The following is a 14205-nucleotide window of genomic DNA, read 5'->3' as shown; positions in this document are numbered from 1 at the left end:
AGGTCTCTCTCTCTCTCTACGTGGACGTTCAACTCGATCGATTATCGCCGCGTGCCTCGAACGCCTCGGCGCGATCGCATAATCCATCTAACCCTGTGCGAGCACTGCCACACCGTGAGCCCGCCGATTCTATACCTCTCCCCCAAGGCCTCGCCGCCTTCGCATGAGGGCGCGTGGTGCCTCTTTCGTCGTTTAGACGCCTGTATAGTTTCAGTCACTGCGCGTTATCTACGTTGGCGTGGCTGACATATTTTGCGCCGTGACGCGCAGGCCGCTTCGTCCGGTGAAACCGACGACGACCGTTTATCGACAACGATCGCGTCCTCGAAGGGAGCCCTGTCGCTCTGGCTCGGCCTGTCCAAAAAAAAAACAAAGTGGAAGCATCCGGAGCTATTTCTGTACACGCACCCACACCAGCTGCATATTGAGAGCCGTTCTAACAGCGAGGCTCCATGCACTTGCAGCTTCGGCGAACCAAATATGTTCCGCCGAAAGGAGAGATGAAAACATTTGATCGAAGAAACGCAACTAAAGTATGGACGTGACAAACATCCGGATTATTGAATACGAATCGAATTGCTTGCTATTCGATTCGACTATTCACTATCCGGAATTTCCACATTTTTCGTTTCTGTTCGCGACAATAATGATTATGAACATTTATTGGGCCCTCTCCTACGGTAGAGATCGAAGCAAGTGAGGACATTGCCAAATGATACTGCCGCAAAACAGTCGCAGTTGTTGCGTCGAGGCACCAATAACTGATCGAATGCGCGATGATAACTTATAATGCTTCGTTTTCATTAACCCTATGTATCAATTTGTGGTCCCGATTTATGCAACTCAATTATTTAACCAGCATCTCCGCTTGCATTCCGTCCCAACGATGTTGTATGACATTGCTTGTCAACTGTAGAATTCCATCTTCCGTGTGCAGCTGTATCTGCTAATACTGCGAGCGCAAGTGCATGCGCATTCGACAACCGATTACGAGTTCTGAAAACGCGCTATGACTTCATTTGAACTAAGCTCTTGTGCCATTAATTATACATCCGTGTGGCAACGCGTGAATTCCATTAAACTTCGAGGCATTCAGCGCTTCGTGTCATATCTTCTGCCCTTCTGGCACATGCATGAACCTCGAAGGGGAGGCCAGGCCCCGCACACTCTCAAGTTCAACAAATGGCCACAGAGGGCGAAAAAATCGACCGCGCGGCGCTGCTAAAGAAACAGGCATAGTACACCAATTAAAAAGGTTCCCCGTTGAGCACATTATCTCCCGCTAGAGGCGCCGTAGTAAGCGCAATTTTAACCTACAAACTTTCTTCAACAGTTAAGGAAGCGTTCTTATTGCATGATAAAGACTACAAAATTATAATTCCTAATTTCACATTGTACTTTTCATTACCAACTTTGTTGTTTTTTGTCATTTTAAACGCAAAATAGCGTTCAGCATCATCGACCTCCCACGTGACCTCTGGCCTGGATTTAAAATTTTTACCGGTATTTTCACGTGCGCGGCAGGTACGGATTCCTTGGTTCGTACATTGGTTGGTTATTTTGTGCTAACACCAGTTCACTGCGCTTAGATGTCTCGCGTTATTTAATTTGGGGTGTAAGCCTGAAAGCTAGGTTTCAGTCGTGAGCCATGTGGAACACGTCTGCATCGAAATGGGAGCCGGGTCCTGCTGCAACTGGGGACAGCAATACCGGTGAGTCGTTTAACATCACTGCTTCAATCGCTAAGTCATTTATTCGTCTCGTTAACTTAACGAACTAGATGCTGCATTGCATAAGGGCAGTCAGGACCCTCCGTTACTGTTTCCGAAATAAACTTTCAGTTGCGAGGCCATCATTATACACACATTCACGAAAGAGAAACGATATCGGAACGCGCGTCACATTTTTCATCTCGTTGTAGCCGTAGCCATAAGTGACTGAGTTGCCTTATCAATATATTTTTTTTTTCGAGTCCACCGGCAACTTCTTTCGTTCACAGAACCGAATAACCTTTTGATAAACTGAAGCTAAAGTACTGAATTTAATGTATTAAACAGTTGCACACATGATAATTCACCCATATTTCGTACCTGTTGGTTCCAAATGTTCTTGCTGTTCAGTTTGGCTTACCTCAGGACATCTATTTTTGCAGTAGCGAAGCGGTGCATCACGTTCATGCACAAAAAGAATGCATCATTTCTAATAGCTTCATGTCTTTCATCTATTTGCTTGTGAAATCAGCAGTGTGATCTCTTCTAGTGTATAAACGAGCGCACAAATGTACTTATTTGTGATCTTAATAATACTTAAGCTGTTGACATGCATTGTAGTTACGCAGACATCAATTTTACGGAGAGTAACCATATTTATTTACCATGCTGCTTAAGCACCCTAGAACAAACAGTGTACATTTGCATGTGTTTTGTAGTCACAAACCATTGCAATGTATATGTCGCACCTTTACGCATTTTATATTGCAAAATTGTGCTTATTCAATTTCTGATGCAGTCAAAATTTCTGTTCCAGACATGCAGTAATGAGGATGGCACCAGTATAAAGCAACACACTCCATGCACTAAACAGAAGCTGCTGCCTGCTACAACAAGGTCATTGTGTGGACTTTGGCTGCTACTACAAGGTAAACAACACCTGGTTCAGAAATAAATATGCTTGATATATGCTGTATTGACTTGCTAGTCTTGAGATACATGTCAGTTGTTTGTAGCAGATGATATGAACATTTGTTCATGTTTACAGTTCAGCATAATTAGTTCGAACATAAAAGAAAACACTACATGAGTTTGGATAATCTCTGCTGTATCTCATGTGCCATTGTTTTGCCCCAACAGAGTCTGTGCCAAGTACATCTTGGTCATCACGGGAGCCCCCATCTACACCAACAGGAAGGGGCTGGAGCTGAATTCGCAAGACCACAAACAAGGAAGCCATTCCAGAATTATTTGGATGAGATATCAAGTCTACGGACGACTGTTTCAAGAGTGAAAAGAGCCTACGCCATCATTCCACCAGCACGGATATTGGCCGAGTCATCCAGGTACCTCAACAACAAAAATTATTTGTCTTCAGATGTACCTGCAACCTCTGAACAAGCACAGATGACGCTGGCTAAGAGTGTTCTGTCAGCTTGCCCTTCCTTAGTGAGCTTCCTGGCCTTGCCAGTTCTTGCCAAGTATAATTTTGTTTCAATGAATGCAAGCTTTTTCATTCCACACTTTTGTTAGAGATCATTCCTATTCCTCATACAAACAATAAAGGTCAACCGATTCTTTGCTCATACTTAATGCCAGTCAGTGTATAGTAGCATAACATATCTGTAGCAGTTCTTTCTAGCTGATGCAGCATTGGCGTGTGTCTTGCATTAACCTTTACACTGTGTGCTATGTAGCATTTAACTTTTGTTAATGTTTTTGGCTTTCAATGCTTGCAAGGTAGATTGGCTTCTTTCTTGAATGCAAGCTTTCTCATTCCCATATTGAATTCCTAGTCTCATTCAGGATTGCTATTCTTGCTCGACAGCCTGTGTTTTTGTGCAAGCTACATTGAAGTGATTGATTGCAGAATCTGGTTTCGGCGCTGTCCGACTTGGTACTTGTCACCGTGTTACGTTTCTCATATGTGGGAGCCTGGTCAGTTGCATTGGGAAACAGTCTCTCGAGGCAAGCACCTGCTCCTACAGTCCGCACAGTGACATAGACTGCGAATTTACACGCACACCGTGGTTGGTGCTCCCCGTTCCGTCCTTTCCTGCTGCTGCCGTGTGCAAATTTTGCTTGTAGTCTTCCTCGGCCATGATTTGGCGTCAACGGAGACTCTCATACATAATTACATGGTTCTAAGTGCATGAAGTTGATATCCACATGTGTGGAAAGGCCTGCAAAAGTGACTGCAAAATAGTGATGTTCACAAAACCGACCATGCCCATATATAGAGAATGTGGGGGACCAAGTGTGAGTTACACATTAGTGGCATGCAAAAGAACAAAAAGAAACATGCAGGTTGGAAAGGCGGTAACGCTAAAATGCCGGGCACTCCATGTCACTGTTGGCTGTGGCAGCAGATGCTTGCGTCACCCGATTGCTTCGCAATGCAAGCTGCTCATATTCAACGCCGACTGTCGGTGCAAACATGGGGGACACACTGTCCAATCTGCTTGCGCTGCTGGTTGTTGCTTGTTACCAGACTGCAGTGTGCGACGAAGGCAAGCACTATGCCTACAGTCGGACGGTTGAATGTGCCTCAAGCAACCCGTGTGCGTGTATGCTCACTGTTGTCATGTAGATCGTAGCCAATGCATAGTGCCAATGTATAGATTTAGCATTATGTTAGAGTATGCTGAAGTGATTTGATTGCATAATCTTGTTTCAATGTTGTCCCACTTGGTCATGGTTGCCGTGTTACATTTCTGGGATGTGGCAGCCTGTTCAGTTGTATTGGCCAATGGCCTCTCGAGGTAAAGCACCTGCTCCTGCAGTCCACACAGTGACACAAACTCCCTGTTTACATGTAGTGTGATTGGTGCTCCCTGTTTGTCCTTTCCTGCTGCAGCCGTGGGTAAAGCGTGCTTGTGGCCTTCTTTGGCCATGATTTGGCGTGAACAGAGACTATCATACATGATTACATGGTTTGAAGTGTATGAAGTTGATATCCACATGGGTGGAAAGGCCTGTAAAAGTGGCTGCGAAATGGCGATTCCCACAAAACAGACCACATCCATATTGAGAGCAGGTGGGGCCCCAAGTGTGAGCAACACATTAGTGGCCACCGAAAGAACAAAAAGAAACGTGCATGTAGGAAAGGAGGTAACACTAGGATGCCGGGTAGTTGATGTCGCTGTGTTGGCTATGGCAGCAGGTGCCTGCGTCACCCGATTGATTCGCAGTACAAGTTATGGTGACTGTCAGTGTAAACAGGTGGGGCACTGACCAATCTGCTTGTGCTGCTGGTTGTCACTCGTTACTAGACCACCATGTGCGACGTAGGCAAGCACTGTGCCTGAAGTCGTATAGCTGAATAAGCTGTATGCAATTTGTAGTGCGTGAATGCCCACTGTTGTCATATGGATCTTAGCCAATGTACAGTGTATTGTCTGAACCTTATGCGGTGATTGATAATGGTCGCCGTGTTATGTTTCTTCGATGTGGCGACCTGGTTAGCTGCATGGGCAACAGTCTCCCGAGGTAACCATCTGCTCCTGCAGTCCACACAGCGACAAAGACTCCCAATTTACATGCACCGTAATTGGTGCTCTCCCCATTCAACATTTCTTGCTGCAGCCGCCGGCAAATTATGCTTGTGGGCCTTCATCGGCCGTGATGTGCCGTGAGCGGAGACAGCACACGTTATTACGTGGTCCGAAGTTGATAGCCACATAGGTGGAAAGGCCTGCAAAAGTGGCTGCAAAATGGTGATGCCCACATTGAGAATGTGGGGCACCAACAATGAGTTACACATTAGCGGCCCCCGAAAGAACAAAAAGAAACGTGCAGGTTGGAAAGGCGGGAACGCTAAAATGCCGTTTAGTCCATGTCGCTGTGTTGGTTGCGGCAGCAGATGCCTTGCGTCACCCGATTGCTTCGCAATGTAAGTTACGGCGACTGTTAATGCAAACAGGTGGTGCACTGCCCAGTTTGCTTGCGCTACTGATTGTCGCTCGTTACCAGATCGCCATGTGCGGCGACGAAAGTGAGCAGTTTACGCATCTCGACATGCAAATTTTATTTCTGATCTTGTATGAGAAGGTGCACTGCTTTTCTTCTGCCAATAAAGTCGCACGTCCTGTTCACTCACTTGTGGCTTGTTTGTATGGGCGTCAGTAGAGGCTCTTTAGTCTCCTGGCCATTAAAACGCGGCAGCTGAGGCATGCCGCAAAGCCAGCGAGGCGAGCACGGCGCGTACCCAGCGTACGGCACCGGTATAAAACGGCCATATGGAATGTTGTACTAAAAAAAAAAAAAAACATTTCCGCTTCCTGTTTAAGTAGCGCCATCTGTCGGGCCCCCTACTAAGTTCCATGCGCTGCCGCTTCTTATTTTCGAACCACTGTGGAAGGTACAGTTTCCCTTCTCTAAAGTTGTTCTTTATTCTATGGGGAGGCTATGCAGGTTTCGTCTATACGGAACTTGCGTGCCATCTAGCTGGCGACAGACAATCTATCTACCTTAGTGATTTGGAAGACTCAACGCAAGATGAAATTGTATTCTCATTACATCTCTTTCCGCTGGGCTTTCGCCCAAGTATGTGGCACATCTAAAAGCGGCGATATTCCGTTAACTCTCTGAAACCACACGTGTCCGCAATTCCCATGATCTCGGCAGACCACTCTGGCGCTACTACAAGGTGGCGCCAGAGTATCCTCCGAAGCACGCCAAGGACCCTAGAAGAATCCTGCAGGCTGTATTATTTGGTTGCGAGTATTGCGCAGTGTCACGATTTATACTGCCGTGAAATTTAGAATGGCGTTTGTCCCACGTTCGTCTCTCGCTATCCCGTCTTCAATCCGGCATCGATAAGCCAGCTTTTCATCGCGCATCGACCGCAATCTTCAGTGCGCACCTGTGAATCCTCGCGTCAATACGCCTACCGTCTCGCCGAGCCCGCGAAGAAGCGAAAACCCGCAGTGGCCAGCATAAACTGTTAGGCAGGCAGCGCTTCCAGGTCGTTGACATCAGCCCGCACGTATACCGCTCCTCACCCAAGCGTGACGATTCGGCGGCCATTTTTTTTTGTATGCTGTTCGGTTTCTGTTGCGGTGGTGTACTTTTATTTCGCGTACCCGCAGCATCCTTGATATGGGTGTGTGTGTGTGTGTGCTCGTGGCAACTGTTCAGCCTCGCCTGTTTGATGCAGACGGTCGAGAAGCTACTTAGAATCGTCTGCTTCGAGCCGAGGGCAGTGCTATACGTCGTTCCCGTTTGACCACTTCGCCGCAGTGTTTTTTGGCACGCAATGCACTGCAACCGGGACAGTGCGCCTTGTCCGTATTGAGGTCGCCGGTCCAGCGCGGTCACGTGGTCAGGGCGTCGAGCCGCTATTGCGCCATGAGGTCCAGACGGGGCGTACCAGGAAGTCTTTTCTCTCCTGACAGGGCGCCCTCCCGCACCGCCTCTGAGCGTGGGAAGTGAAGCGCGTCGGGAGCCTAATGAACGGGGACGTCTGCTCTTCTGCGCTGAAACGGCAATAATTGTGACGCGACCAGACGCGACTTAAACCGGCCGCATCCGCGGCATTCTCAAAGATCTGTTGTTCCGTTACCTTTCTTCAGGGTCTCGAAATGCCACTCGGGACACTTCAAAACTCCGCCATGTTGGCGTTTTCTTAACCCACTCGCAGTGGGCCGCATTCGCTCTCTCGGCCAGTCGAAGCTGGCGAGACGACGAAAAGACAGCGTAGTACACGCCAGTGTGCTGACACTAGGGCAGTTTTAACATGCCAGAGGAAGTCTAAAGTAACGTGGCCGGAAGCCCCTCACTCAATCATTCACTTCTGGCCATTGCATTCGTGCAATAAATGAAATGCTATCTCTATTTAAAATATTCACTGTATAGAATATATACTTAGTAACCAGTTATGAGCTAACCTGAAGTGAAACTTCGCTACAGCGTGCTGGAGACGCTATCTATGGAGAAATACAAGTTGGGAGCACTAATTGGTTTCCGCTCGTTCTGATTAGAGCTCGAAAGGGAACGAATGTATGGGTTCGCGTCAAGTTTCTTTCGCTTAAATCACCATTATAATGCACCGAACTCCGCAGATCGATTGATGCGTTGGACTTTGTAGCGATCATACGGATCTGTTTACTAGTTTCCGCAGTCCCAGTTTCATCAGAGCTTCAAAGGAAAAGTCAAATTAGTTTTCATATTACAACAGTTCGCGATCACAGTGGCAGTCATTCTCAAAGACGAAAGTAAAATTTGTCGTTTAGCAAGTTTTGCTTTCAATATCGTAATTACTTGCCGAAACGCTATACAACGCAATACTTAAATCATGGAAAAAAAGTACATTGTTTTGGTCTTGCATTGAGCAACAGCTGCGATGTTTCAATGGCAGTGTACAAGCACTAAATGCGTGTTACATACTTACACGGATCGTACAGTCAACCACAAAATTTTACGGAACACGAAATATGAGAAAAAGCTGAAGATCTGCGTAGCCTCACAGCGCAGCCTACTGTTCGCATTGACAGCCTCTGCCAGTATGTAACCAGCGTTGTGATATTCGGTTTTACTGACTACTGTTGCAGGCTACCCAGAAATTGAACGTTTTCCTGTGGCCCGTAAACTTTTGTGGTTGACTGTACGCGTGCTTTCGACTGAGTTCCCTCAGAACTATACGTGTCGGAGGAAAAGCCCGCCCAATCCCCTGCTCTTGTGGCTTTGTTCAGAGCATTTGGTTTCAGTGACTTCCATGAATACTATACGAATCTTGGCTTTCCGCCTGAAGTTGCTTCTTTAGCGTTTGTGTCGAGGTGCTTGCAACTCGGAAACTTCTACTCGGACCGTATCGCGTAAACACTTTTGTATACCAGCTGTTCATTCTATTTCTTTTTTAACCTTTACCAGAATTGAGTAATTGCCTGTGGCAGGTACAGTTCTACTCCATGAACGGTATTACCGGAAATAGAGATGATTTTATACGAGGAACTGGAATGCGTAAATATAATAAAATTCATTAACAAGCTTAACCCTCCGCGGCACATATTGCAGTTTGTTAATTCAGCCTGGTCATTTTGCAAGACATACGCAATGAGAGCAGGAATTCTGTTGCTGCAACAGATCTAACATATTCGTTCACAAACTGACGTGATGCCTCGCAGTTCCAGTTAAATTTGTCCTGAACTGCTTCAGAAGGCGTTTTCTTTTTCCGATAGTTGTAGCAGCGCATCTATAACCGTAATTTCGACGACACTGATCAAGACTGGTGCTAGTTTCGAATTTGTTCCAAGTGAATGAGCCGCGATAACTGGCTGCAATGCGCGCATTGAAATGCGAGTCCCAAAGCAGTTGGCAAAAACTTGGTTTAGCGAAATTTTGTTGTTTACTCAATTACGCATTTCGACTTCTCACGCCAGTCATCTATTTTCTGGTAATAGAGCTGAAGGAGCAGAACTTTGAATTCTACCACAGACGACTATATTAAAATTCTTTTCAAGTAAAGAGAACACCGGTTATAAGTCCTCTCGACTGGCTTGTGTAGCGCATTCGAATTGCAGCAGCTTAGCGAGTTTCGCTCGCTTGCGCTGGGTTTTTTTCTTTCCTCACTGGGTACTTCAGCCGTCCCCGGGTTTTTCCCTTCCGGCAGCATCTCCCTTTTTGCTTGTGCCCAGTACATTGTAACGCAGCACACGGTGATGCTAGCTATCTTGTACAGAATCGTAAAACGTGCACAATTCGTTCATCCCGCCAACCATGTTTTCGGGAGGCAGGGTAACTGTCAAATCTTCCTTGCGTTGTTTTTTCCACTTTTTTTTTCTTTTGCGTGTACAGCACTGTTCGTTCTCCAGAAGAAACGCCTTGCGAGTAATAAAGCCTATAGCTAACTGAAATACTTCTACTTTATTGAGATAAATAAGTGGCTGACGGTGGGACTAATTCGCACGACATCGACACAATAGAAAGGCCAGATTCATGCAATGCGTGAACTGTAACACGATAATTGCGTGTCCCGCATAAAAGTGAACCGTATATACTGTGCACAGTTGGGGCACGCCGCAATCTACGACGTTCCACGATGTCTGAATGACTGAACGCCTTCACACGTGTGCGTTATACCTGTTGCCCGCACAATGAGACGGTCAATGGCAAGTATTAGACGACGAGACTGGAGCCCCTTGTATGTTTCCTTTTGAAAGTAAGTTAGAACCGATGTCCGATAACGATTAAAAACCAGGTTCATGTGGGGAGGGCAACGATATGCTAGCGGTTATATATTTTCGGCGATATATCTTACAGTAAATTGATTGCTGCAGTGCGAGACCATTCTCTCGTGACTGTTGAATAAAGCTCCCGCCAAGTACACTTCCAGTGCTCTCAGACGACCTGGCAATCCAGGCTGCAGAACGAATGTAGCTCATCACGCGATGCTACGTATTCATCGTGCCGTTTTGATGAAGTGAAGCGTGATATTTTTTTATCCGTTCAATAACTCGAGAAAAAATGTCATTTCATCCAAGTTCACTGCTATGCCACTCTGTTCATCTAACCGTGGTAATGGTCAAACAATCCTTAATTTATTTACTTTTTCTTAACGCGCTCTTGTTTTCCTAACGCAATTCCTCATTGTCAAACGTGCCGTGTATGACGTGTTTCCAGCTCTGCAATTGCTTCCGGCATACGCAGGTAGCAAAACCGTAGCCTTCGAGATCAGCTTCTGTTATCCAGGGAGCTGTCGCAAGGGCGCGGATTTCGACACCACCTATAAGAGCGGACTTGTCAATGACGAAACATTGCACCGCTGTGGTTTTCTTCGGGTTTCAGGGGAGTATGTGGTTGTGTTTAAAATAGCTGTTGCCAGCTCTTATCCAAACTTGAAGCCGTGCGTTGTGCACAAAACTTATTCGCCGCCTGCGTTGTACCCGCTTGCAGCGCAAGCTCGTCGTCGCTTTGAATGTGTTGCCAATCTGTGTATTGGCACGTGGCCAGGGAATTCAGAGCAGGTTGCCTAACCCGCGGCGCTGTTTACCTCTCCGATAGCTAATGACTGGCTGTGATTAGGGCAAGAACCGCAGCTATAGTATGCGCTGGCTGTTCGCAGCTGTGACGTCATCAACGTAATGGGTGGAAGTCTCTGCGCGAGCGGATAACAGCGACGAAGCGAGAATTTGCGCGCTTCGTCTCCTGTATTATCGTTTTCGTTCAGTCACCATTCGGGATACAGTGGGAGGGTCATACTAAAATCACTGATATAGCATCTAAGATGTCTTTCTATACGAATGTCTGTATTGGGCTTACAATGAAGTTCAATTATTTTGAAAGTGCCTCTACTATGCTAGCCATGGTGGCACATCGTCCGTGTTCGATTCAGGAAAGTGGGCGATGGGACGCGCACAAACGCTATCGCATTCAAAGCAGTTTCCGGGAAGGTCGTTTCCAGCATCGCCCCTGTTGTGACGCTTACTCAACGTAATCGACCAAATACAAATGCGACGGAATAGTTTAACTTGTTTGCCAAGCTGCTAGCGCGTACACAACAGGCCGCCGTCGGCGAGTCTCTTATATCTGCACGAACTGCGCATCTAACACTCGACGAAAACACGGCCATTCGTCGACCTCGCATGCCGCCGGGGCTGCAATTTCATTTTTTTTTCCTCGTATGCCGGCGGTGTTCTTCATTCCCTCGTGATCTCGGCGAATAACAATCCCTTGACCGCAGTCCAGCTTCCATGTATTGCGAAACCCGCGTGCTTTTTTTCTTAACTTTGTGGTGGTTGTTGTGATTGTGATTGTTGTGGTTGTAGTGGTTGGGGTGGTTGTTGTTGTGATGGTTGTTATGGTTGTTGTTGACAGGTCTGCACCGCTTTAGTCGCACATTGCGAAGTCTCTTTCTGAGTGTAATTACTAGTTTGTTCATGGCAGCGAGTTTCAAGGATGCTGCACGCATCAAATTTATAATTCTGAAGGCGTTCACAAGTCGCTCGCTTGATGGGTGCGTTTGCGTCAGAAGTTTCGGCAGGATACTCAAGATAATCGGTGCTTGCATCACTCGATGACTGCTTTGATATCATGCAATTACGACTCGGCAAGACACGTAGCTCAGCAAATAAGATGGCGTCGATAGGACGTTAGGACGATAGAATGTCGCGGTACCGTCTCCTCCGCGTATTTTTTTCATTTTCAGGTTTTCGATTGGGCTTTGTTGGTGCATGCATCAGTTTCATCTTGGTAGCCCCACTTACGACAGGGACTCCACTTATCCTTGTCGCCAGTGGTCCTGTCGAAGATTGGTCGATACCAACTTGCCCGATTTGCAAAATCGTTTCAGACGCCAATGCTGCGCAAGCAGGTAGCCGGAGAGGGTTAACGTAATTTATTTTTCTTTTCCTGCCAATTTCAGATCCTCGCTCTTGTTTAGGATTGTGAGCGCAAGGTCACAGCCAGGCGTTTCATTCGCCGAAATTGAACGTAGGTCTAGAAGTGAGCTTGTTTTATCTCATATCAACTCTATCAGTGAAATCAAGATAAACCGAACTTAAAAAGGTGGTAGTCTACCAACCTGTGTGGAATTTGTTCCTTCGAGAATACCTTTGTTAATCTTATTGACACAACTTCGTAATTCGGCGTTTCCTTTTTTTCCCCGTGAGCTCGCGGACCAGCCGTTCTAGTGGAAAGTAATGCCAGATTTACAATTCAGACAGTTGTCACACCGTCACGACGTTCAGCGACCTACGATCGTAGTGGCCAGGTGCAATTGTAAAGGAGAGTGATGCAGGCGGATATACCGGAAAATAGGAACGTTTTGTTTTCTATTGGTTCGAGTATGTGTACTTCCTGCGTCATGATCTTTTTCCACACAAGGCGAACAGGCGTTCTTTACTTCCAGCAAGGAAATCTCCTTGCCAAGCCCTCGCCTCTAGAAAGGTGGACGAGCGGGGATCAAGGCGTTCGGAACTTCTATTGCAGACACCCAATCACCCCGTAACTATGCACATATAAAATGGAATCTGCTGTATGGCGGTTATGGATCGTCCTTAGTGGACACAGAGCTCGTCAGGAGGCGCTTTATGCGGTGGTACCAGTGTGCAACGAAAATATGCTGGCGCCGTCCGATGGGGAGGCTACAAATGCATGGCACGTGATCATTTTGATTGATAACGGTATGAACGTCTGCTTTGACCCGATGCGCCCAACCATTGTTAAGAGTGTTGCAAGAAGCGCGTGGGCCCCAACGGTCGATCATGCCGGTACCCAGTCTGAATACGTGTACCTCAAGTAAGCGGGGAATTTGCTGAAGCGAAAGCGCATGCTACTGAAAACTGTTGCCCCCGCTCGCTAGGCGGCGTATTATGGCGGTGTTGTTCACACGCGATGTTTCAGCGCTGGTTGCCCTTATGAAGACCCGTACGTTCCCATAAGTCTGATGGGGATAAATTGGATACTGGGGAAAAGGGGGCATATTTTTTGACAGCGATAGCTTCAGGGTTCTCTCGCACCCAATCAATGCTAATCGGTCAAGAAGCACTGAACCTTGACGCTTTCGCTACTGACTGCAGTAATCGCGAGCTTGCCTGACCTTCTCGCTAAAACTAGGCAGAACTGAAAACTTATCCGACGTATTGGAACTGTAATAATATTGAATAGTTAGTGCGTTTGAAAGATATTGGTTATCACTGAGTGTTGATGGACGGTGCTGATGATCGGGATCGTACACTATCGTCGCTGTAACCTCGGGTGAGCATTTAAGTTTTTGTGCCTTTGAAAGCAGAATTAAAGTTGTAAAGAATGTACCGTTAGCTAGAAGCAAAGAACTCCGAGATAACCGATTCTTGCGATGGACGCGCACCTCCTCCAAATGTTAGACGCTTTGTTTAGGCAGCAAAGCCCCCAAACCCAGACGGTTCCGGAAAGAAGCCCATCTTCATTACTTCAATTTTTATGTACAGTATGGCGGAAGTTAAACATTGCTCATACTTGCTGTTACATCAACATCAATGCGCTGCTACTGCTTCCAAATATTCTCTTGTTCCGTTATATTACATGTGGACATTGCGACAAAGGTCAAAGCGTCAGGACCAATGTTAAAAAACAAATTACTGTAAAAAATATTACATTAAATCTCGGGGAAACATCTTCCCACCTCTATTTCCCAGCACTGACCATGAATATGACGGCAGGCTTGTCATGTTGTAAAGCGTACACCATGAAGTAATGCACAGTGCGGCAGTCAGTCGAATCTTCTTATTACCCCAAGCACTTGTTCTTTTTTTTGTTTTTATTCCTGACTCTCTCCTTTCAGTGTTAGCGGTGATAGAAACGCCTTGTTGGAATGACGCGGATGACTTCTCAAACATGAAGAAAAAAACACGTGACTGTTAACGTGACGGCGCGTTTCCAGTGTAGGCCGCGACAGTCTATTGTCTGCGATTTCTACAATTACATGCACGTATCATAAATTGAAAATGTTTTCATAAGCGCTACCGCGTTAAGTGTGTGTTTGAAGACATTAGCACGAGGTGAACTAAGCGCATTATTG

General features: G+C 46.5%; 1 protein-coding gene and 1 long non-coding RNA gene across 4 annotated transcripts in view; both read left to right on the top strand.

Annotated features, from left to right (window-relative positions):
- Positions 1-14205, top strand: part of Cat (Catalase) — a 64190-nt gene that overhangs the window by 14302 nt on the left and 35683 nt on the right. The window lies entirely within an intron of this gene.
- On the top strand, positions 1567-3324 carry LOC129387991 (uncharacterized). Its single transcript, XR_008615115.2, has 3 exons — positions 1567-1712; positions 2527-2638; positions 2850-3324. It is a non-coding gene; the product is annotated as an uncharacterized lncRNA (long non-coding RNA).

The sequence above is a fragment of the Dermacentor andersoni genome, chromosome 10, assembly GCF_023375885.2.
Source record: "Dermacentor andersoni chromosome 10, qqDerAnde1_hic_scaffold, whole genome shotgun sequence".
Lineage (NCBI taxonomy): Eukaryota > Metazoa > Arthropoda > Arachnida > Ixodida > Ixodidae > Dermacentor > Dermacentor andersoni.
This window is presented reverse-complemented; position numbering and strand designations above follow the sequence as displayed.